The 25,817-nt window shown below is 38.7% G+C and overlaps 1 long non-coding RNA gene and 1 other non-coding gene across 2 annotated transcripts; one reads left to right on the forward strand and one right to left on the reverse strand.

Annotated features, from left to right (window-relative positions):
• The first annotated feature begins 6,408 nt into the window (after positions 1-6,408).
• Positions 6,409-7,329, forward strand: LOC111334897 (uncharacterized). Its single transcript, XR_002695282.2, has 2 exons — positions 6,409-6,592; positions 6,847-7,329. It is a non-coding gene; the product is annotated as an uncharacterized LOC111334897 (long non-coding RNA).
• Positions 7,330-14,019: 6,690 nt separating this feature from the next.
• Positions 14,020-16,026, reverse strand: LOC111334877 (uncharacterized). The gene has a single exon (XR_015991781.1). It is a non-coding gene; the product is annotated as an uncharacterized LOC111334877 (transcript).
• Between the last annotated feature and the right edge of the window lie 9,791 nt (positions 16,027-25,817).

Genomic DNA, 25,817 nt, shown 5'->3' on the forward strand with positions numbered 1-25,817 from the left:
CATAGTGACTTGATTTTTGACTCCAAGTGGGTTTTTTTTAATTACACCTTCTCATAAAAGCCATTCGTCTTCCAGCCAATCAATCGAATTAAATCCAATTAGAGCGTCTACGATATTTACAGCAACTCTAAACCAAAAAACTTGAATTGGTAATGATGCACACATGAATTGCGAGATAGTTTTAATTCACGAGCAAAATCGATTGAAGTTCATTCTATTACAAGAGATCGTTCTTTCGAATAGCGAATGTGTTCTTTGTTCTTTTAATCCCTTACCTGACCGTCTACATGATTTTGGTGTACATACACATTGTTTCATCATTCATTCATCATTCATCATCATTCATCATCCTTCTTCATCATTTATTATTATTATTATTATTATTATTATTACATAAAAACATATATCATAAAGTCGGACTGGCCCGCATATAGCTATGCTAGTCTAGGCGAGCCAGTTCATCAGTAGCTACAGTCCATCATTAGCTTATTACTATTAATATTAATAAAATAAAAAGAAAAGGAGGAAAAGAATGTGATTTAATAGATTATATTTTGCTTGTTTGTTTGTTTCTCTCTCTTCCCTTCCCCCTATTACTACTACTACTGACATTTTAATTTAACTTAGAGATGATTTTGCCAACCTCAACGAAAGAGTCTTCATCTTCGAATACACTTAGTAGTTTGTTTTTAATTCTGAGTTTGAAGGATTTCTTTGGTAGCCCTCTCAGACAATTAGGTATCTCATTCCATAGTTTAGCACCAATCCTTGAAAATACGTTTTTTGTATTTCAAGTCTTGAAGCTTTTATGTAAAAATGATCTGAAGTAGATGAGCGTGTGTTATAAGAATGGATACTAGACGTTTTCGTAAATAAATTACTTATATTAATTGGGGCAGAAGCAGTGCTAACGTCGTGCATCAACTGAGATAACGTTTTGTAGTGAGAAAAGTTCAGAGGCAAAATCTTAGCATTAATAAACAGTGGAATGGTACGTTCATTTTTGTTTGCGAAGTACATGAAACGAAATGCACGTTTTTGTCACATTAAGATATTATTTAGGTAAGACTTACAGGCCTGGCCCCAGACAGATAATCCATAAGTGATATAAGGAGAGATTAAGGACTGATAAATATTTAATAGGGTGTGAAGAGGTACAAAGTTTCTTAATTTTGCGAAAAGACCTACAGTTTTACTAATCTTCAGAGTGATATACTCAATATGGATCTTCCAAGAAATATTAGAGTCAACATTCCTAGATACTTAACGTAATCTTTGCAGTCTAAGGGAACGTTCATATTCTTCTTATTGTCAAATATGCATATTTTAGGTTGAAAGGATAGTCTTTTTTGATATGGACGAAATATGACGAAATTTTATTTTTTTATGTTAAGGTTTAATTTGTTTGTTGTTAGCCAAACATACAATTTATGTAGCTCCGTATTCACTGTTTGTTCTAATGATTTCTAATGATTTTTAAAATGATTTCTAATGATTTTTGATGATTTAAAGGTTTCTGTCCGTATATAAAATATTAGTGTCATCAGCAAAAAGATAGAAATTAAGCTCTTTGGAACAGGTACAAATGTCATTGATATACAATAAAAACAATAATGGGCCTAATACGGAGCCTTGTGGAACATCACAAGTCGTTAAGGTTTTTTTAGAGATATGTGAACCAACTAGTGTTGTTTGTGTCCGGTCTTGCAAGTAGGACGAGAACCGATTGTTTATTATTCCGCGAAAACCATAATGGTTAAGTTTATCAAGTAAAACGGTATGATCTACTGTATCGAAAGCTTTCTTTAGGTCCATAAAACACCACACGAAAATAAGCGTCTATCCGTGTTGCTCTGAGTGGTATTAACTCTCAATAATTGCATGTTGGGTTGAACGCTCTTCACGGAATCCGTATTGAGGCGATAAAGTATGTCTTCTTCATTTATAAAAACTTACAATCTTTTGTACATCAATTTTTCAAAAATTTTGTTAAAATTAGACAACAAAGATATTGGCCCGTAATCGTTTGGTTCAGTCTCATCATCTACCTTAAATATGGGTATGATTTTTGGATATGTTCCAAGTGATATAGAAAGATTAAAGATTTCCGCTAAGACATGACTTAGAAAGTCACTTGCACACTTTAATTTCCGAGTAGGGCAGGAGTAGAGGCCGTGTGACTTATTGTTGGGAATAGATAATATTTCCAGGCGAATTTCGACCGAAGTGATAGGTTGAAAAAAGAAGGATGGGACGGGTGATTTACATTTCTCTAAGAAGTTTCTAGATAGCTTTTCAATCAGAATTGTCGCAGCCCCTGTGGCCGTTAGGTCATAGTGGCCATACCTCCTGGTAATATTGCGACCAATTTTGTTTGCATTTGTTCTCAACCAACTTAATCTGAAATGTCGTGTAAATTTGATATTTGACGGTCACGATTTGGTACACGTCAGTCATCTACTGATTGTAAGGAAAACAAAGAAACTAGCATATTCGGAAAGATGTTTATTTCGCATGAAGACACAAATTTGCCGCCAGTATTGCATAACAAAGACCATTCTGTTGACAAGGATATTGAAACTTTTCGACGAATGAAGGTGAATAAAGTTCACTCTATTTCAATTTCGCTTTCCTCTTCATGATCCGAGTCCAAAAGAAAGCGCTTTTGGGGCATGTGCCGATAGAACTCTCACGCTCATTGAAAAAAAATTGTGAACGTTTTCCAGATGCGCCATTTCAATGATCATTCGATTTGCAATCGCTTTCTCGCTAGTGGTGCACTTTTCGAATGAAGCCTGCCTATGCTAATTGTTTCATAACATTAACGGTGTGATATGATTCTAAGTTCTGATTTAATCATTTGCTAAAACACCGGCCTGTCTTGCGAAAATAATCGCAATCGAAACTGTTTTTTTTCCCCCTCATTTAAATTTTTTTTCTACTTGGACAAAACTCTTCTATAATTCCGAGAGGCTCGTGAGTTTATAGAGGGCGTGCGCGAAATATTGATCTCCGTAGAGTATGCATTTACTTGCGGCCAATATCCTCATTACCAGAATGAGGAAAAAACATTTCTGAGTTCTCACAGAACTGTAAAGGACCGGTTTTGGAAATCTAACGTCTACACTTAAACCACGTAAACTCAATGTGTTAGGGGTAACGTTTTTCCCTGACAATTAAAAAAGACAAACAAACAAAAAATCTGAGGATCAAATATCTATCATGCGTGGGAACTTAGACTGTCTTAGTCACTTCTGTGTTATAGTTACCCAGCTATCGTCTCTCTCTGAAAAGTGATCATACACGTTTTCTTTTTCTCATCGAAAATGAGAGGTATCACCGAAAACAACTCGATCACCAATCAGTTCGCTTAAGGCTCCGAAACTGTCAGCTAGAGCACCAGGTAAGATTCGAGGAAACCAGGCTACTTCAACTGTTTTTATTTCTCTCAAAATTCTTTATCTTCAACTTACGTTTCCTTTTGTGATAAAACAAAAGAGTTTACGTTCGAGGGCTTAATATATTTTGGACCCGACTCAGAGAGTCATTTTAGCTAAAATTAGCTTTGAGAGGGGCCCAAAACATATTCATGCCTAATAATAGAAACTATATAACTATGATTACCGTTTTGGAGGGCGTTTTTCACAAATTAAGAACTGATAAAAAAAAAATGACAACAAAACAGTCTGAGCAATCACGCAAGCGTGCGAGTAGGCTTAAACTGACCCCTTGGCCAACCAAACTCTCCATTTTAGCCTCCAGAATACGTCACAAGGCTCGCAACAAGTTTCTTATTACTAAAATCTAATATAACCTTAAGTTTCAACGTTTTTGCTGGATAGTTTATCAATGAATTTTTCTGAGATAAGCAAAACCATTCTTCCAAGCTATTCTGTAAATCTTAATTTGAATTTTTTTCACTTAGAGACCAAGTGCGTACGCAAGATTGGATCTCAAACAAGACCATGAAATATCAAAACCGTGTCTATAAAACGATTCGATATTCATCCACATATGAACTTATTTGCACTGTAAGAACAGCGCATGAGATCGATTAAGTTACAATTAAAAAGTTTTCCGATGACAGATCATATCAAATTCTTCATTCAGCAGCCAGAGAAAACAAAAATTCATGCTTTTATACATTTCCGAAAATTAAATGCCTTGAATCGCTCGGTGGTTTGCGAAATCTAGCGGGTATATTTGTAATAACTGTATGAATAAGGTGAGACCTAATTTCAAGTTGACTGAACAACGATTCAAATTACACTCAAAATTAATTAAACACGTTCAGTTAAAGGATGATAGTAACATTTTATGTCACATTTAAAACTAGCCGAGACAATAATAATTTAACTGCGCCAAGCAGGTTGGGGAGCTAATTGCAATGAAAGTAAATTGAGTGTTAAATGCAGTCCAAAGCCACACGAAAAGTTTATGATAAAGAAACACCAAAATTTTCGACTCCTTACCACAGGTTTAATATCAAAAGTTCAAGATAATCAGCCTTCTTTCCTCACTGTTTGCCGCAACCTTGTGGGGCTCTTTAAGTCTCCTCTCCTGTCTTGTTTGTTTGACTGACTAAATAGGAATTTCATGGTTTTCTTTTTGAGAACCGTCTCGTAAGTAAGTTATTGGATTGAGAAAAGAAAGAAACTTTCACAGCTCCGACGTCCTTTTTTGTACGTTAAGTGAAAAGAATACTCTTTAATAGCTGTTCTCTTAAAGCCACGAATATTAAAGGAAAGTGCCATGATTAATCAAAATTATGTCAACAAAGTAGGATTTAGCAATCCAGAAGCGATTTTATATTGCTCGGTAGGTACACGAAGTAAAAGCTGAATGCTTGTACGTATGTGTTTTGACAGCTTCCACTTTGTTTTCGAAGACGTAAATCACACGGCAACAGCTGCCCTCAGGCGAATAATGGACGTCATTCCCTTCGTTGGTCCCTTTCACAACCTCCCTTGGAAACAACTTCTCGATATTTAGCCTTCTAATTCGTTTTTCTTATTGACATACATGTAAGGGACAAATCATCAAGTAGGTTTGTTAAAAAGAAAACTCAGTGACACTGTCAAACTGATATACACGATCGGTCAGCGTTATTGAATATAAGTCATCTTCTAATAGTTGTTTACGTTGTGTGATGTCCATATGGTCTCTTTTCCAAAGAAAGTTTCAGGCAAATTCGCAATGCATGTTTGGACTGATGCAACAGTCTGTCGGTGAAGCCGCGTCGAGATCATACTGAATCGACGTAAATTGTATTTTAAAATTTCATCCATATTTCAATTTCCTTGTTTTATTGCTTGACGCCGGAAGGTTTTCTTTATAAAATGAGAGTCACGGTGGATCACTATCAACCTATCAACTTTCAAATTTATATCCCTTAAACTCAGGAAGGAGGCCTTTCTGCTTATAGCTCACTTTATTTAAGCGAGATCATAGTAGCATTTCCTACCAGCAAATGTTTCTAAAACAAAAGGCAAAAAATATGAATTTAGAGGGGAAGCGAGACATCGCAGACGGCGAATTTGTCTGCTTTACGAATTAAAAGGTTCCCGTAGAGATCGCGCGGGTTAGAAAATATAAATAATTTTGCATTTATACTACTCCTCAATTAAACATAGTGGATCTCTTGGGACAGAGGGTCTGAAAGGGTATGTAAGGCATCAAACAACGCTCATCAGTGCGCCTATTAATAATGAAGAAGCCATTGATAGACATGAAAGTTACATCTGCCCACGGACGCCCACTGAGAGAACAAAGGGATGCGGATATTTAAAAAAGATAAAGCTTAAAAAGAACTTTTTCTTTCTTTTCGTCGTCGCCCTCGGAAGCCAGGATCGGTCATCTTCTTATGCTTCATTTCGTTCATACTGAGTTCATACTTCAAGTACACACCACAAAAGCTTATTTCTGCCAAGATGCGCAGACACGAAAGGTAAATTCGGCACATATCTCGTATTACATTTTCTTGGCGGAAGCCAAATGTAGACACCTGTTTTCTTTCCATCAAAAATGTAAATGAAATGTAAGGACAACTAAGATAAATTGTTAGCTTGAAATTATTCATCCAAATAGTAATTAAATGCTTCTCCTGTCAATTAAAACGTACACAAATTCCTTAATATTCCAGGAAAGGTCATTAAATAATCATTAAAACCCTTTCTGCATCACGGTTACAGCCTGGTGTTAACTTTTAATGATTTCGAATAAGATCAATGGTCTTTTAATGGTATTTTAAATTTTCTTTAGAAAGTGACCTGAGATAGCAACAAAATAGTGGTTTAGAGATCTTTGTTCACTACATCAACTTTATCGTGTCCAAATTTTATCAATAAAGATTTATGAATTGCCCAGATGAGTTGTTTATCACTTAAAAGTCACCACGCGTAATTCATATCGAAATTTAATTCATCTTTGTGCCTTAAACATCTGGCGCCTTCATGTGTGTTGCACGCATAAATTTAATTCTTTTGATAAACATATAAGTGGCATTCGAATGGAGCGAAGCGTCAGTACAGCTAGCTCTTGAGTCGAAAAGGAGTTCGTCAGAATTCTGAAGATAGTTCATCAGATGTTTAAGGTACGTGAGACATCTTTCGGTTTAAAAAATTCACAAGAACTTAAAGCCTTAATTTCTTTAAAAACCGTTCGAACACGTAAGCCTGAATCATAACATTCATACATCGTTCAATTTGGCATTTATCGGAAGCATAAACAAAACAAATGCAATCGCATCCCAGTCCAATATTTTTAAGAGGTTTCCCACACCATAAATTTCATTTAAAGGCTTCGGTACCCAAACAGGATAATATCGCAGTTCTGTTCATTTTGCAGATGAAGTCAGTGGCGTTGTCCATCGTTGTCTTGACAGTAACTGGTCTACTTTTGAGGTTATCACCTACTGCTACTGCAGATTGTCTGAACTGCTCTGATGAAAGGAAGATATGTTTTAATCTTTGCGGTAATGACCAAAAGTGTGTGAATAACTGCAACCAAGTATTTTCAGATTGTCTTACAAGTAACACAATCAATAATTGCAATAGTGTACGGCGATTTCTTCTTCGAGACGTTACAGAAGAAAATGATAAAAACCCGGAGCTACAGCCAGATTACGAAACATTGTTTAAGGCAGTAAACTGAGTCTTAAATTTAACTGAAACAACAGAAAATGAGGATGAGTCTGAGATTCCTGTAAAATGAACAAGGAACACCGATTGAGTTCCGTTAAATGCAATAGCTAACTGTAATACTCAATTGTCTTACTTTTTTCGTGTAAAAGTTGCCATAAAGAAATTCATTAAACCAGGATAACAAATCGTGTTCTTTGCTCTTGGTGTGTAACAACCACTTAATCAGTTGCATTTCAAATTTCAAACCACTGATAAATCAAGCCGTTTCTGGGGCTTACAGAAAGTTTATCATATGATCCGCGAGAACTTATGAAGGAGAGTGGAAACTTATGTAAGGGAATTTGGAAGTATATACATTGTGTCAATACGGTCCGTTCAGATTTTGACATTGGCTAGTTCGGCCCCACGAGCTTGTTTTTATTTTTTAGGTTAAGTCTGTACTCTAGCCAAGTCGTCCATCCGGCCGGATCTTATCCCGGTTTCCCTAGCATAATACGACTAGGCGTATTAGTACTCCCTCCTAGATAAAGCTGCTAGTCCATCTCAAGAGTATCCTCTCCCCTGGTTTTTCAACAGCTTGTCCCGGCAATTCTCTGGTACTCATTTCTACTCCTGGGTGAGGGACTGTGAAAGTCGCGATGGCCTAGTGGATAGTTCTCCGGACTTGGGCTCGAGAGGTCTGGGTTCGAGATGTGACAGGGTTGTTGTGTTGTGTTCTGTTTTTGTGGCTATTGCCTCCTCGAGGAGGCAGAGTCACATATATATATGTCGTCAAGATGAGAGAGAGTGTAAATGGGTGATGGTCGCAATAGAATTCTGATCTTGAATCAGTTTTACCCTGTACTCCTTATTGTTTTTTCGGATTATCTTATAAGTTCGACTTTCAACTTAATACACTTTTTAATTCTCTCCTCTAGTGGTTTTTAGGCTGTAGCCACGTGCGCATTATGTTATCAGTTCTTGCCATAACACTACAGAAGACAGCAGAAGACGATAAGTGTCTCACAATCATTTCAGGATTGAGCGCAATTTAAAACAACACATTTCCAGAAGTAGAAGAAGTATCATAAAATATATCTTATTAGACGTTTTGTTGTGTAGTATCGCTGATTATTATCCAACTACACTTAGGCGAGTACAAATAACGCCATAGGCGAGTACAAATATCACGTGGTATTTGTACTCGTCTATTGTAGAGTACCGGTTAAACAGGTTTTCTCGCATCGTGCAAGCGAAGAATTGGATTGTAGTTACGAAAAAAAACAATAAGCGGCGGACAATTTGAACCATATATCCGACGACGAAGAGTCAGAATGGTTGGCAAATATAGATCCAAGTTTATTAGATGAATCGAACAAAGAAAAACAGCTTGACGACCAGAAAATTTCTTCATTTAATGAAGAAAATAGAAACAGCAATAGAACGCGCCAATTCCGTTTCGCTTCGCATACTTCTGTTACGCACTCCTCGTAAATAAATATCCGCGAAATTCGCCCTCACTGAAATAACAGTTTGGCGTGTTGGATAATAAATAACTTATTAGACGTTTTGTTGAGTAGTATCGCTGAGTATTTTACTCGTTATTTGTATTTTGACGAGCCCTACGGGCTCGTCAAAATACGGCACAACTCGTAAAAATACTCAGCGATACTACACAACAAAACGTCTAATAAGATATATGTATTTTTACGAGATGTACCGTATTTTAACGAGCCCGTAGGGCCAGTCAAAATACAAACAGAGAGTAAAATTTTGTTTTTATTTCGGTGCAGGAGAATTTCGCGAATATTTCTGAAGAACAAATATCGCGTGATATTTGTACTCGTCTCGAGCACTACGAAGCACATTTGAATAACATGTGAGATCGGCGCATCATGAAACTAAGAGGATTTCTTTAAAGAGAGAGCAATTTACCTTTTAAATAAGCAACAACTTTTCCATGCAGAAATGTGATCTGCCAACCATGGAAGCTTTGAGGAAAATTCTTTTTCTTTAAAAGAGAGCATTTGACTGTTTTAATCAGCGACCTATGTCGAAAGATGCGCTAGATTTGCGAAGCGAGCAAGTTGCGAAATACGATACCCTGAGTTGTTCAATAGAATAGGGAATGGCGCTGCGCCCCAGGTCTAAAAATAGATATGTCATGTTTGGACCCCCCGCTGGTTTAGGACAAACACTCGGTGTCTTTACAAGGAGTTGTATGCGAAACGTGTCAGAAGCAAGACTATTTTCGGTCAAAAAATGCTCTAACTTTCTAAAATGGTTGCAACTAAACATTGCTGTTGGGGTACATGTAAAAATGACTCAAGATATCCAGAGAGATTGCCAGATTCGCTTAAAGAAATGCTTAAAAACGGTCGGAAAGCCGAAGCATGACTTGGAACTTTGTCAACGCCGGGTAATTAAATGCATGTTCTAGAAAGAATTTCTCAGTTGATAGTATTAACTACAATACTTATATTTGTGCTGTACACTGAAATCCTTGACAAAAGCCTTTTCAAACCGCTTGTTTGGAAACGTTACATACACGACATCTCGCTATGGAGTTCAAACAAAGCAACAATAGAACGTTTCATTGAAAAAGCAAACAATCATCATCCAACAATAAAATTTACGCCTGAAATTTCCGATAAGGAAACAACATTCCTGGACGCGTACATCTACAAAGGCGAACGATTCGAAAAGGACGCAATCCTTGATGTGCGTACTCATTTTAAACAAACTGAGACATTTCAGTATACACCCACAATGAGTTAAGAAAGGCTTAATAAAAGGAGAGGCCCTTAGACTTCTCAGAACAAACTCCTCTCAAACAATATTCGAGGAGAAAATTTCAAATTTCAAAGCGCATTTGCGAAAGAGAGGCTACCCAGAGGCCCTCATTAACGCAACCCTCTCAGAGGTGAATTTCAAAAACATGAAACTAGCTCTTCAACAGAAACCGAAGACGAACTAACGAATCTTGCCTTTTATTACACAATACCAACCATCAGTGCCAAACCTAAAGCAAATTCTCATGAGACACTGACATTTAATAGAAACACAACCAGTACTGAGCGAACTATTCAAAACTCCGCCACTCGTATCTTACAAAAGAGGGCGATCGCTCGAAGACATACTCGTGGGAGCCAAACTTTAAATAGGCTATTCTAAACACGCGCTGGGCAATCGCCGTAGGCGGCCTGTCAACCCCTTTCTACATTGAACTGTTAGATCCTTAAATTTCACGCGGTCGACTTTACTTTTCTTTAGTATCTTCGCCTGAAGCCATTTCCCGTCATCTATACTTGAATCAAGTACATAATGTTTTCGGACCTGAGGCAGTCACGAACATGTGCGATGAGGTCTGCTCGTTTCGCGCTTAATTTCAAGCCTCTACACTTTAACCAACGCTTCAATTGTGTGTTTGTATAGTTCTCTGGGTCTTTCTCGAACTTTGAGCCAGGAACACCGTCGTTTTGATTTAAAATACGAGCTTTAGAGACGTTTAAACTACAGATGGGCGCATCATCGCCCATATTCCTTTACTCGAGAAGCTTGTTTGTTTGTCCTAATCGCCCTAGGGGTCAAAATTTTGTGATGTCACAAACGCGCAGCGCCATTTAAGCAAACCACGACGGCGACGGCAACGAGAACGTGGAAAAACAATAGATCTAATTGGCAGAACAATAGCCCAGCACGTGCGTTTTAAAACTTTGTACATTTCTTAGCCGTCCTTTGCAAAACAACAACATGAAATCACCAAAATTTGCGTCGTCTGCGAACCGAAACCGCGGTGGCAAATTATTTTAATTTACATTTGGAACTCAACGCTACTTTTAAGCGTTATGTTGAGTTTGAGGTCTGGCGCCTTATGAGGTGGTAAACACATGCAGCCATTTTCGAAATTCTAGCTAAAAGTAGAAACTCATTTTTTAATCGACGTCTTCCGTGGCGTTGCCGTCGTGATTGCTTAAGGAACTAGGGACCTTACGCAATCAGGACGGCAACGCCAAGGAAGACTTCGACTAAAAAATGAATTTCTACTCTTAGTTAGAATTTCAGAAATGGTTGCAGGAGCTTACTGTCTTATACGGCGCCACAGCTCAACTTCAGCATGACGTATAAAAGTAGCGTTGAGTTCCAAATGGAAATTAAAATAATTTTCCGTCGCGGTTTCGGTTCGCAGACGACGCAAATCTTGGCGATTTCACGTTGTTGTTTTGCATAGGACGGCTAAGAAATGTACAAAGTTTCAAAACGCACGTGCTGAGCTATTGTTCTGCCAATTAGTTCTGTTGTTTTTCCACGTTCCCTAATGATGGAACAAACGAACGGACGGAAAGGAGCATAGGTAATCATTGTTAGAGCCCAGGGTAACCACAAGGCTTTCGAGCTAGCCCCTTGATATTATTAATATTCTCATATTACTATTTGATGATAAAGAATCTTCTAAAATCGTTAAAATACATTTTAAAAGGCTAAAAAAGGCTAGTCAACGACGTTTTGACGATAACATAACGTCACATGTTATCAAGTCAACATAATAAATGATAAATTTAATAGGCTTTAAATACTAAAATAACAACAGGTACTGATTAAAAACGTTTGAAAACTCTAAATAACTAAATGAAAAGCTAAATGAAAAAACCATTCACTTGATTTTCTTTGATTATTTTTTATCGACTCTAAGAAAAATATCTAGCCACGTGAAGAGGGCTTGTTTTGACTGAGCTCACAAGGTACATTCATAGATATTCCAACTAAGAACACACGCATTTCGATGACCTGTTTCGCTGACCCATTGTTGTTATTGTGCATATTATGTTTTGCCGTTGTTATTTTAAATTTGAAACATTTCACAGGAAGAGTTAATTTGACCTATGATTGGTCCAGGTGTTTCTTTTGCTTTTGTTATTCAAACTTTCTTTTTAAGAATTAGTATCATGATGATACATGTATTTAGTTTTTCTCTCTGGTGTTGTAACCGTTTTTTGGATGTGAGCGGAATAAAAAGAAGCAGAAGTTTGCTTTAATCGTGTAAAAACTTCACCCATTACCGCTCCTCTAAGACCTGTTCTGTATCACTATCCTGTGAATCAGTCTAACTGGCTATCTTCAGAGAAGTGATCATGATTGTACGGGGCTGTAATTACGGATTTTTAAGCGATTTAAGTAAAGCTCGTGTTTATTGTGCATTGATCGTATGTCCAGTTTGTCAATAGAATTATGTATTGCTTTCTGTAGATCGAATAGCCTTGAAATGAATAAATCATACGATTGGTGTGTCTGCTTATGGAACTTATAAATCAAAACGGTCTGGACTGCTAGCGGCATTACTAAAAAAACGTTAAATCTGTACTCGGTGGATTGTTAGGGATGATTCTCCAAAATACGAGACGAATGCACATTTCCTTTTGAAAATATTCTTGTCTTTGAAATGGCTTCCACAGAGGTCTAGAAAATATCTAGTGTGCGTAAATGCCTTTTTTTATACCTTCTGTTTTCCTCTTAACCTCAAATTGCACCGAAAGGTGGATCTGTTTGTCACGGTATTTCTTGTAAATACTGGTAAATACAATTGAATTGTGTGAAATTTTTTATAATAAATTGTTTCCGGCGCCTAGGTAGGTACTCATGCATCAAAGTAATATTGATAGATAGATAGTTTCATCTCAAAAGCATTTGCAGCCCGAGGGCTGAATTACACATTATTACAATCCAAGAAATTTAGAATTCAAAATTTAAAATTCAAAAACCTAATTACTCATCTTATTATACCAGCAGTTTACAATATTATAACATAATAATAAATAAAATAAAATATATTAGCTATTGATGCAAATTAACTAAAATAAATGTAACTTAATTAAAAGTATCTACATTATCATTATCATCATTATTATTACTATCTTTATCACGCGTGCCGTAACAAAAGTAAAGGATATCGTATAGATAAAAATCTAGCCATTAAACTTTGCCATAGCAAATATAAAAGTGTTCATCGTTCTGGAAGTGCGAAGGCGTGGCATATTAAATTGGCGCTTATTTTTGAAGTTATAGCTGGGTTTATGTATGGGTGGAAGAAGCGCCTTTAACTTATGGCAAGGGTTGTCTAAGATACCTTTAAAAAGCTTCTGACATAGAAATTCGTAATGCTCTAAGATAGGTCGTATTCCTAAATCTTTAGCAACCGCGCAATCACCCGCAGTTATAATGAAAATTGACCGTTTCTCAATACGTAAAAGCTCATTCTTTAGATATTGCGGAAGCGCATTATAGAAGACAGGTATCGCGTACTCTGTTACAGATCTTACATGTGATGTGTAGAAAAGTACTAGGTCTTGTAAGGGAACCCTAGCTCTCTTTAGTTGTACTAAAAAATATAACCTCTTACTGGCCTTTTTGATTACTTCTGATATATGACTGTTCCAGATCAAATCGCTAGCTATATGAAGGCCCAGGAGTTTTACGCTATCAACTATCTCCAACTCTTTGCCTTCAATTTACTATGGGATCAAAGAACCCGGGCCTTTTAGAAAATGAGATCCGAAGCTCTATGCACTTATCAGAATTCAAGTGAACTCTATTTTCTCGTGACCACTCAATAACACAATCTGCTATATTTTGGGCGTGACTTTCACTCTCTTTTGGTACTATCTCCGAGGCTGTTGTATCATGAATGTATTTCCATAGTGGACACGCGATTTCAAGGTCATTTATCATAAGCACAAATAACCATGGGCCCAATTTTGTGCCCTGTGGTACACCGGAGGGCATAGATCCCCACTCCGAAAGGCACTCCGCAGCCAGCTTAATTCTTTGTAATATGTCAGAAAGAAAATCAACTATCCAATTGGTAATACTAACTGGCAATTTACACTTAGTACGCAATTTCATGGTCGATAAAATCAAAGGCCTTTCGATAATCAAATAAGATTGTTCTTATGGTAGCGCCATTTCCATCAATGTTAATAGACCAATTATGTAACATGCTAATTAAGGCCATAGTCGTGGAGGAATTTGGTATTGCCCCGTATTGGCTGTCGTCAATGATACTCATAACTGCTGGTTTGACGTAGTCGTCCACAATAAACCCTTCTGCGACCTTAGAAATGCAGGGAGTAAGCGAGATAGGTCTTAGGTCCTTTTTCAGTTCCTTTACTGATTTCTTTTTGGGCAGGGGTGTCACGTCAGCCAACTTCCACATTCTTGGTAAATGCTGCTCGGAGTAGGAGGCATTAAGGATTTCCGTCACTGGGAAAGCCACTGCATCTGAATATTCCTTCAGTAGCCAATTGGGAATTCTATCAGGCCCACACGCTTTCCCAGGGTTAAGGCGAGACAGAACCTTCTGAACACGTTGTTCACTCACGCGCAGGATCTCTGGTGTTGTATCCGCCTCCATGGAGAGAAACTCTAGTGGGGTTGGCAGCCTGTACTCCTCCAGCGGTTCTAATAACGCGGCATTGATGGTGTTGGCCTTTTCTTTTAATGACAATTCTGAAAAACCTTCCAGGTCAATCTGGCTCAAAAGGCCGCCATTTTTTCTTTTTGAGCCGCTCAGACGCTTTACTTCGTCCCACCATTTCTTTAGGGCTTCTTGTCTTAAATTCTGAATTCGCACTTCATAATATTTAGCTCTGCATGCCTTTCTTTCCCGGTTAACCAGATTTCGGAAGAACTTGAATTGGGCAGAGTCGGCGCCATATGATTTGAACGCTTTCTGTCTTTTCAGTATCATTGACTTCAGCTTATGGTCAATCCAAGGAGCGTCCGCACTACAGGTACGAATTTCTTTCTCAGGCATCAGAATATCAAGCCCTGTATGTACAGCAGTGTGGAAAATCTCCCACTTTTCCTGGCAACTATCCGTAGGAGCGAACAATAAGGCCAATCAATAGAGGTTAGATATCTCCCCAAGACAGCCTTGTTACTCTCACGTAAGTCACACCTTTTAACAACATGCTTTCTGTTTATATCACGTTTACCATCTTTTGGCGACACAACAACAGCGTTGTGATCCGACAACCCGAATGGAGGGTAGGCTTGTGGCGGACTATAGTATTCTTGCCTGTTAGTGAGCACCAAGTCTAATATGGCATCCTTCCGAGTCTGAACTTTAACTATTTGCTGGAGACGAAAGTGATTCAGCAAGCCCTTCATATCCAAGCGGTTGAAATCCAATGTGACGACCAATCCACAGTTGGGATATCGCGCCTCCGCTAGGGCGAGGGACTGGAACAAATGCTCCCGGATAGATGTCCCATCCGCCTTGGAGGGGGTGGGGGTGATAGATCACTGTCGCGATTATGCAGGAAAACCCCCGAGGGAGGCGGTTTGGTCTTAGATAGAGCCACAATGTCTCATGATTATCGCAGCACTTTAAATCGTTCAGTTGTTTATATTTACACCGTTTTTCTTTAATATAGGCACACACCACCGTGTTCTAGTGTCTTCCTGTCCTCACGCACAATAGCAAACCCGGGGATGTCAACAACGGTGTCCAACACAGAGTCCTTTAGCCAGGTTTCCGTAACGAACGCAAGGTTGATGTGATTACGAGTGATAAACTCGCTAACTTCATCCATTTTGGGGGCTAAAGACATGACATTCGCTAACATGATCTTAGGAACTTTGGGTGACCATTCAGTACTGGCTATTCTGTTTTCCTTGGCACAATCTAGAACAATGCAGTTGTTTATATTGCTACTTGGAAGGGTGTCATTTTGAATATTTAATATGTTCGCCGGTTGGTTATGTAAATGAGGTTTCCTGTAAAGGATTAAGTTCCTGGCAAAGAAACCCCCATTAAAGTTCGGAAGTTGCTGAATCTTGCGAGTTCCATTCCCCCTGCAAATCCCAATCTGCCTTTGTTTGCGCTGTCCTGCTCTTGTCCCTCGACGTGTAGGTCTTTACGTATGATGCACGATCCTCGCAGTAGATAGCGCTATTTATGCAATAGCGAAAATCAGACCTAAAAAAAATCAGGCCTGTACGGGTCTCGAACCACTGACCTCTGCGATACTAGTGCAGCGCTCTACCAATTGAGCTAACAAGCCAACTGCGAGCAGGCCGTTAAGTTGATCAACTTAACGGCCTGCTCCCAGTTGGCATGTTAGCTCATTTGGTAGAGCGCTGCACTAGTATCGCAGAGGTCAGTGGTTCGAGTCCCGTACAGGCCTGATTTTTTTCAGGTCTGATTTTCGCTATTGCATAAATAGCGCTATCTACTGCGAGGATCGTGCATCATACGTATCTAATACCGCAGTTCAAAATATAAGAACTTCTTATATTCATTGTATCTCATAGGTCTTTGCTGTGTTATTCCCAGATCAGATATGTTGCGCCATAACTCACGACCGAGCGGCTTCTTCGTCGTTGAAGATAAAATGGCATTCAGTGCCGCTCTTAAATAAAATATCGCCATGTAACTAGAGGCCAATATTATAAAAATCTCCTTGTGATTAAAGTGGTGCTCTTTGTCGTTTCGAGGAAGTTATTTTGAAGAAAGTTCGCTTAGAATCACGGAGCAGGAAAAAACGCGTGCTGCCTGTCAGGCGCTTCGTCACCAATGTGTCACCATTAGTGAGCTCGTGCATATACTGTGCAGTATATGATTACAATTCACAGTAGGTAATTCTACAAAAAGCCAATGATTCTGTGATTCCAACAACAGAGTTGAGCCTCGAACAATGAACTTCTGAATGGTGAATTTTAAAAACATTGACATCCTTCTTATTGTGGCTTTATTATTTCTGATGTATTATTTGTACTGTTGTTGTAAAGAATTCATCGTTCTATGGTAGTGTTAATGGCAATATACAGATAAAAATTGAGGTTGATAAAAAGATATAGAAAGTAGACTTGATATTTAATCCCTACCCTCTAGAGTAGTTAAAAAATTTAATCAATGATTTGTTCTGCGGAACATGTCCAGCACAATTTTGGTTGTCAATGCCACGAAATTGTCGATCTGTTGATTCGCTATATTTAACCGCCGTCTTTGGTGAGATGTATATACTCTCCTCTGACTCCTAAGGTTGTGCTAACGCCGCATGATTTGCATATGCAATCCTCACATTACTCGTCCGGGGCTACGCCTCTATATCCACGAGTACAACAGAAAGAAGAACGAAAAAGAAGAAAAGAAAGAAAGAAAAGAAAAGAAAAGAAAAGAAAATTGTGATGGCTTAACCAAGTCATTCCAAACTTTTTTCCAAGGTGCCACGTTTCCGATGTAACAGTTAAGCAGCTCAGCATTATCTTCCAATGAATAAAGGCTGATAGTTTCGAAAGAAACTGTTTGGGGCTGCGTCGGTGGGAGCAACGAAATAATTTGGATATATCAACAAAGTTGAAATGGTAAATTACCCACCGTAATGATTACAAAAGCTGACGTTTCGAGCGTTAGCCCTTCGTCATTCGCTCCGACGAAGGGCTAACGCTCGAAACGTCAGGTTTTGTAATCATTACGGTGGCTAATTTACCATTTCAACTTTGTTGATATATCCAAATTATTTTCCAATGGCTGACCACACTTGCTGTATCTTCGCTTGTTGCAAGTCGCAAGTCGCAAGTCGAGCGTATGTCGTCGGGGGCAAATTGTGACGGGTAGATTGTCTTGGGAAAGTTGCCGCGGATAAATTATAGTGGGTCGTGGGCAAATTATCCCAGGGTAATAAAAATTATCATTGCACGACTCGGGCAGTCAGAGGGCCAATAACTAAAATCAACGAATCAATGTGCTCTATTGGCGGTCAATATTCTCTCAGTATTGGACCGGGCACTGTCCTGAATGGTCCCGAATGATACTGCACTTGTGTCCCTTTGAACTTCAGTCGTATAATAAATCTCTTATTAACCAAGCTTGCTCGGGACCGTACTGGAAGAATATCGGCCCTCGGTCTTTTTTTGTACGGACCTCGCTGCGCTAGGTCCGCACTGTCAAGACCTCGGGCCGATATTCTCCCAGAACGGCCCTCGCGCTTGGTTAATAAGATATATCTAATAATCTTCATATAGAACGCTGTTTCTCTACTGAACCAACAGCACTTTACAACAGTGAATGATGTAACATTAAGAAAAAAGCCTAAAAACAGTTAATGATTCTTACAATTCAAAATAATCTCTAGAAAGGTACGTCTTAAGAGTAGATTTAAAAGATTCGGTTGACTTGCAACGTTTTTATACTTAATGGAGAGTATTCCACAGTTTTGGGGCACTGAAGGAAAAAACTCGCTCCCCATATGTTTTAAGTTGGCCGTGGGGCTGTACTAGTAGTTCTTTATCAGACTAACGTAATGTCGTTGATGGTCTATAGTGAATTAAGAGGTCACCTAGATAAGATGGCGCTAGTTGTTAATCATGATAACATTTTAAAACGAATACGCTCATAAAGGGGTAACCAATGCAGATCTCTCGGATACGGCAGGATCTGATACTCTAACATTACGCACAGTTTCTTCACTCGCTCTAGTGATCAGTAGGTCCAGAGTGTGGCCATTTTTGTGGGTTGAATCCTGTACATGTTGTAGGCCCCTAGCATCTTGAAACCGAGTGGCAGATCGATCATTTTAATTGCCCAGATGGAAATTGAAGTCACCGACGATGATTAGTGATTCAGAAGTCGTTACAATCTTTTCAAGAAAGGAACTGAACTTCTCAAGGAACACGATAACGATCACTTGGTTTTTTTTAGAAGGTGGAGGTCTGTAAACTACCACTATCCGTAGTCAAATAGCTGATCATACAATCTGTAAACTCAAATGAGTTGAAAGAAACATCTAGTGACACTTTCTTTACTCTGAATCGGTTCTTATATAGCAAGGCAACACCACCACCCCTATGTCTAGCACGAGGTAGATGGTAAAGAACAAATCCAGTAGGAAAGACATTATTGACAGTGATCTGGTCAGAAATGTCAGCTTGCAACCACGTTTCCGTGATTACGAGAATGTCAGTTTCATCGTCAACAACGAAGTCTTTGATAATAAATGAATTTTTTTTCATCGATCTGGCATTCAGAAGGCAGAGGGCGACAGGCTTCACTTGTTGATGAGTGGAAATTTGAATGATTGGATCGAGATAGACGTACAAAGGCGGACCAAGAATATTGTTCCGCTTTGTTATGGTTTGTGGTTATTCTTGTGGGAATTCTGTGTTCTACTTTTTGAGAAAGTTGCTGAAGATTATGCAAATTCACTTCTCGCTTGTTGTTAGTATCGACTGAATAACGAAGGGTCAAACGGACGGGATCTTGTAGATTTTGCTTCGAACTTCCGAGCCAGAGCGCATGGTTTTTGGGGAAAGGCACGCGCTAGAACCTTGGGTGGGGATCAGGTCCTTTACCTTAAGAACATACGAGTGACAAATTGAAAAAATATTGATCATCTATCGAAGAAACAAATTTTCTCCGTTCACCGGATAGGGAAAAGGTCTTTAACTCGCGCTGTCTTCATTGGCTTCAATGCATTAGACAGATCAGGGAGCAAGCGGTGGAAGAGCATTTAGATGTAAGGAAAGTTCACTGTTTTATGTTTTGTTTTGTTTTTTCAAAAAAAAAAAAACAACAACAACAAGGAATTGTGTAATGATTTGGACTGGAATAAATGAGAGTAGAAAAATGGAATGAAATGGATGACTGACGGATACAGCAATCCCTGTTTCGATCTTTAATAGGAGCTGTTCACTCGACAACCAAATTATATCAACTTAATATGGTTGTATTCCTGTTATATTGAACGCACCGGTAACATTTCTCAAGGGTTACCCGAACCATACATTTCATTCTTAACCAGTGATTTTTTTAAACATAATTAGATAGCACAAAATCTAACCACCCAAGATAAATGACAACAAACGAAATAAACCTGGCGAAATGAAAGCTTAAAACATACCTGACGGTTTGGATCTTTAAAGGAACACGAGACGCAGCATTACGAACATACGATTTCAAACTACATAACATCAATGAAACTTTTCAAGCGAAAATTGAAATATATACTGACGCGAGGGGACTGAACCCTACTATGTGGGTGGACCATTGGCCCTTAAAATTTGTTGTAACACCTGTATTTCATTAAAAAAAAAAGATTAACTTTGGTTGATAAAAACCAGTTGGGCAGAAAACTTTTAAACCAAAATGCTTTGCAATATTTTAACACTTTTTTTGAGGTTTGTATCGAGTTCGACCTCTTTAATCATTGAGCTCCGGTTGTTGAGAAGAACGAGTAGCTGATTACTAAAAAGTCGAACCTGTCCAGGGACTAATAAAGGCCGGATTCTGAGGCTTGTCGAAAGCCACAACTTTGCTTAACAGCCACTTCCCATCTGAGATCTGAACAAACTGTTTTTCTAAGCTTCAATAGCACCACGAGCATGTTGCACATTGCTCAGCTGCACTAAAAAGGATAGGAGACGGAAGCATTATGATTTTACTCAAATTATTCACATACGACTCGCGACGCGTAACAATTTGATTTTCCCACCGCATTGTCATCCACCGATGCCTGATGTCTGAGGCACTGATGCATGGAGTAGAACTAGTTTAATTAAGGGTTTCAAAAACTTTTCAAGAGCTTTTATAGAGAGCTCACACATTAGCTTGTAACAGCATTTGCAAGTTAAAAACTCATCCTTGGAGACCAAGGGGCTGTGAGTCGATTTCAAGTTAGGACGGAAGAGCCCCTGGGGACATTGTCTTACAAGACTAGTTCCAAACGGTCTCAGTCGCTCTGGCATCTGATTGGTGCCAGAAAATCTTTGTGTTTTTCTGCCCAATCAGAGTGAAGTGTGCTTAAAAGCGTAAGCGACAGTTGCTCGACATACCTGCGTGGCCCGTGCGACGAAATAACTTCACGGGATTAGCAAAGTCTCAGTTACAGCAAATTATACAAAAAATCTAGAAAGATTTAAGCTTACATCTCTTCTAACAGTAATCCAGGAATAAATTATGGGTAACGGACGTGCTTCATATCGCTGCTTGATTTTCTTTATTTTTTTCACAGTTCTTTATATTATTTCAATTGAAAAACGACATATGGATTGCCTAAACATTTCCTCTTTGGATTATATTTGCAAGAATCATTGTTTGCATCCTAACAAGTGGATTTCTGCTGTATTACTACCTTGTTATTCAACATCTAATCGGCCTCGCTTCGTTTGTCTACGACCTAAAGGTTACAACGCATCCAAAGTCAAATACTACGCTAACTCAACTGCCACCTTCAACCAAGCTCGTCTTACTTTAGCTGGTGACATTGCTTCTAACCCTGGTCCTGAAATAAGTTTCTTATCGTCACAATTTGACTTTGGAGCAATTTCTCAATCGAAGGAAGATTTAATTATTCAAAACGAAGATTCTCAATATTATTACATTCCAACCATTGTTTCTACGCATCGACGACCATCAAAGAAAATTTACTCAAGAAACATCAACAATGTCATCTCTATCACACGCGTTGGCCATCTACCGAGAACCAAATCCACCAGTAATTTTGCTCTCCTCAATGTGCGTTCGATTGTTAAAAAATCAACTCATTTATGCGATTTGGTCATCTCTCACCATTTAGACATCCTGGCCATAACAGAGACTTGGCTTAAAGGAACCGAGGATGACAACCATGTTATTACTGACATCAACAACATTCTTCCGCATTTTAAACTCCACCACATACCAAGAAGGAATCGTAAGGGCGGCGGAGTCGCTTTGTTGATACGAGATGGTTATACCGTACTGCAAAATTCCATCATGAACACAAGCTCATTTGAGTACTTAGATGTGAGCATATCCAACAAAAGTGAGACATTCCGTTTAATTGTTCTCTATCGCCCTCCTCTATGCAAAAAGAACAACACTGGAAATAGCTTTTTGCAAGAATTCTCATCTTTTCTTGAAGAACTTACATTATCAAGGCAGCCCATTATAATTGCCGGTGATTTTAACTACCATGTTGATGATCTATCAAATCCTGAAGCTGCCTCCTTTCTAAATCTCCTTGAGTCCACTGATCTAATTCAAAATGTATCTGGATCCACTCATCGCCTGGGCCACACATTGGACTTAATATTATCTCGTGAAGAGAATAATGTTATAACGGATGTTCGCATTCTATCAGCCGACAATATTTCAGATCATAATCTGGTTACTTGTAAGGTGAAATGTACAAAACCGAAACCTTCTACACTACATGTTAAACACAGAAACACCAAAAGGCTTGATTTAGCTAGTATGATCAAAGACATCGAAGAATCTAATCTCATTACTAATCCACAGTCTTGTGTAACTGAGCTGACTACACAATATAATACTAATCTCTCGTCTATCTTTGATCAACATGCTCCTGTGAACGAGAGATGGGTCACTCTGCGACCGCATTCTCCTTGGTATACTGATGAACTTCGTAAGGCTAAACAAGATAAACGTCGTCATGAAAGAAGATATATTTCATCTGGTCTTCAAATTCACCACGAAATATTTATTGATTCCTGCAAACACTACAATGATCTTCTAACAGCGACAAAGACAAACTATTATCGGACTCTGATCAGCTCCTCTGACCAATCACAACTATTCAAGATGGTATCTCGCCTATTCTTATCGAAGAACATTGCTGCACTCCCTAATAATGATTCATTGGATACATTGACCGAAACGTTCAACGATTTTTTTATCAAAAAAATTGAGAAAATAAGATCGGATTTGGACTCCCATACTGCCCAAGCACCCAACATCAACGTCAATTATCCAGTCACCTCGTCGTTCCAAACTTTTCAACCTGTATCTGCTGATATTGTTCACAAACTTATTGTTCAATCTCCAACTAAGTCTTGTCAACTGGATCCCATTCCAACACGAATCCTAAAGTCAATTCCACACTTGACGCCAATTATAACCAAGATTATCAACGCCTCCATGGCTAACGGAGAATTTCCTGATCAGTTAAAACAATCCCTGGTACGTCCATCTTTAAAGAAGCCTTCATTGGACCCGAACTGTCTCTCAAATTACAGACCGATTGCAAATCTATCTTTTCTCTCGAAAACAATCGAAAGGGTGGTCGCAAATCAAATATACAGATATATGGCCGAGAACCAGTTATTTCCAGCGATGCAGTCAGCATACCGCAAATACTACTCCACTGAAACTGCTTTGCTAAAAGTCTCAAATGACATCCTAAGAGCTGTAGATCAAAAAGAAGAAGTAGTACTTGTTTTGCTAGACCTTTCCGCTGCGTTCGACACGATCGACCACAACATATTACTTGAAAGAATGGAGAAACGTTTCGGTTTTGGAGGTATCGCACTGAAATGGTTCAAATCATACCTAGAACATCGTGTTCAGTCAGTGAAGATCAAACACTCCATCTCTAAGCCTCGACATATCTCCTACGGCGTACCCCAGGGATCAGTACTTGGTCCACTACTCTTTCTAATGTATACCTCGCCTACAGAAGACATTGTTGCTGAACATGGCCTAAACTGTATGATATATGCTGATGATTCGCAACTTTACTTAAAGATTAACTCCTCTGACAGAATGCTAGGCATGGAAAGATTGAAATCATGTGTTAATGCAATCATGGAGTGGGCCAAGAAAAACAGATTGCAGTGCAACCCTTCAAAAACAGAAATCATTCATTTCCTCTCACGCTTCTCAAAAAATCCTCCTTTCTGTAATATCAATATTGGAGATGATATCATTAATTTATCTAATACTGTCCGAGACCTAGGCGTCATGCTTGATTCTGTGATGAACTTACGCTCGCATATAAATTCCATCTGTAAATCGTCGTCTCTAGCAATCAGAAATATTGGTCGCGTTCGTAAATACCTCTCGACGCAGCAAAATGAAAGATTGATACATGCCTTCATCTCATCGAGACTTGATTACTGTAATAGCCTATTGTACGGTCTACCGATTTGTGACATCGAAAAATTCCAACGGATCCAAAACACAGCTGCCCGCTTGTTAGTCGGTGCTAAATCAAGAGACAGTATAACACCTATACTTATGAAACTTCATTGGCTCCCGGTCACAAAACGAATTCAATTCAAGATACTGTTGATAACATACAAAGCACTAAATGACATGGCTCCAACCTATCTTGTTGAACTTCTTAGTCGATATATTCCAGCACGAAACCTCCGTTCATCAAATATGAATCTACTTGAGGTCCCAACAATTCGAACTAAAACGTATGGGCAAAGAGCATTCTCCTACGCCGCACCGTATTTGTGGAATCAACTACCTGAATGCATAAAAAACGCCGAATCTGTTGACTCCTTTAAACGCTTATTGAAAACTTATCTTTTCAAAAATTAAGCCACCAGATTTTTTGATATCGTACGTTGTCAAACATATGTATAACACGTAATAATTCATTAGTTTAGATAGAGTAGCGAATTGCATGTATAGGATTTTTATTGAAATTTTGTTAATTTGTAATTGTAAAGCGCATAGAGTTCAATTTTAATGCGCTATATAAGAACTTATTATTATTATTATTAACGTTTAAAGCGACATATGAACGCCTGCAACCATCGTGTTTTATACGAACCTCGCAAGCTTTTAAACACGTTCTCTTGTGATACCTGCGAAAGTATTCCGTATAATTTCCGGTGAGAATTTTTCGGACAATCTGATCGATTTCTCTTACATTGTGTACTAAGACTGAAACTTTTCACCTCGAGCAAAGCTCCGTCGTACGGCTCAAACAAACATAGCGAGTAACAGAGCTTCTTTTATATGTCCGTGTTAAAACATACGAAAGGACTCTAAGGCACACTTCACTCTGATTGGGCAGAAAAATACAAAGATTTTCTGACACCAATCAGATGCCAGAACGACTGAGACCGTTTGGAACTAGTCTTGTAAGACAAAGTCCCCAGGGGCTCTTCCGCCCTAACTTGAAATCGACTCACAGCCCCTGGGTCTCCGAGGATGATTAAGAACTTGGAGATAAAGGAATTTACGCAAGTAAACTAAGGTAAAGTAATAAAGAAATGTTCTACATATCTCTTTCATTTATTTACTTTTTGAAACTTTTAACAATAGACCACTGCCGAGTTCTCGCAGTTTAATGATCTGGTGCTGAAATTGCGGGACGTGAACGAGGCTATGTGCGTAGTCGCTCTCATCGGGACATGTGTAAAGTATATAGGGCTGTGGTGGTGGAAATGAGGAAAATTTCATGAAATTCAAAATGGGAGAATGAAAAAATTATGTGGGAGAGAGGCATTTGGTGAGTGATGGCGGCAAAGGAAAGTGAAAAGGGACCTTAAGCAGTCAGGGCGGCAACGCCAAGGAAGACTTCGATTAAAAAAATGAATTTTTTTCAAATTTTCAAAAAGCGAAAGGAATCGCCACCTCACTTGTCTGAAATTTTGTGCTTTTCCTAATTTGAATAATCCATAATCTGTCTGAGGGCATTACCGCTGTATAACGCTCTGCTCTGATCTCGCTCTTAGCCAATCAGAGCGCGCGTTATATCGGCAACAAGCAAAAGCCATATAATGAATATAAGCTATGTGTCAAAAGACGCAGTTGCACAAAACGTAGCCTTTAAGCGGGCCCTCATTATCTGGCCTTTGGTAAGAGAGAGTTTTCGCTCTTGGTAAGGAATAAGGCCTCGAGCAACGTGAGCCCGCGAGAGTCTTGCAAGGGGTTTAGCACTAATAGTAGGGAGCTTAAGT

The sequence above is a fragment of the Stylophora pistillata genome, chromosome 9 (assembly GCF_964205215.1).
Source record: "Stylophora pistillata chromosome 9, jaStyPist1.2, whole genome shotgun sequence".
NCBI classification, from domain to species: domain Eukaryota; kingdom Metazoa; phylum Cnidaria; class Anthozoa; order Scleractinia; family Pocilloporidae; genus Stylophora; species Stylophora pistillata.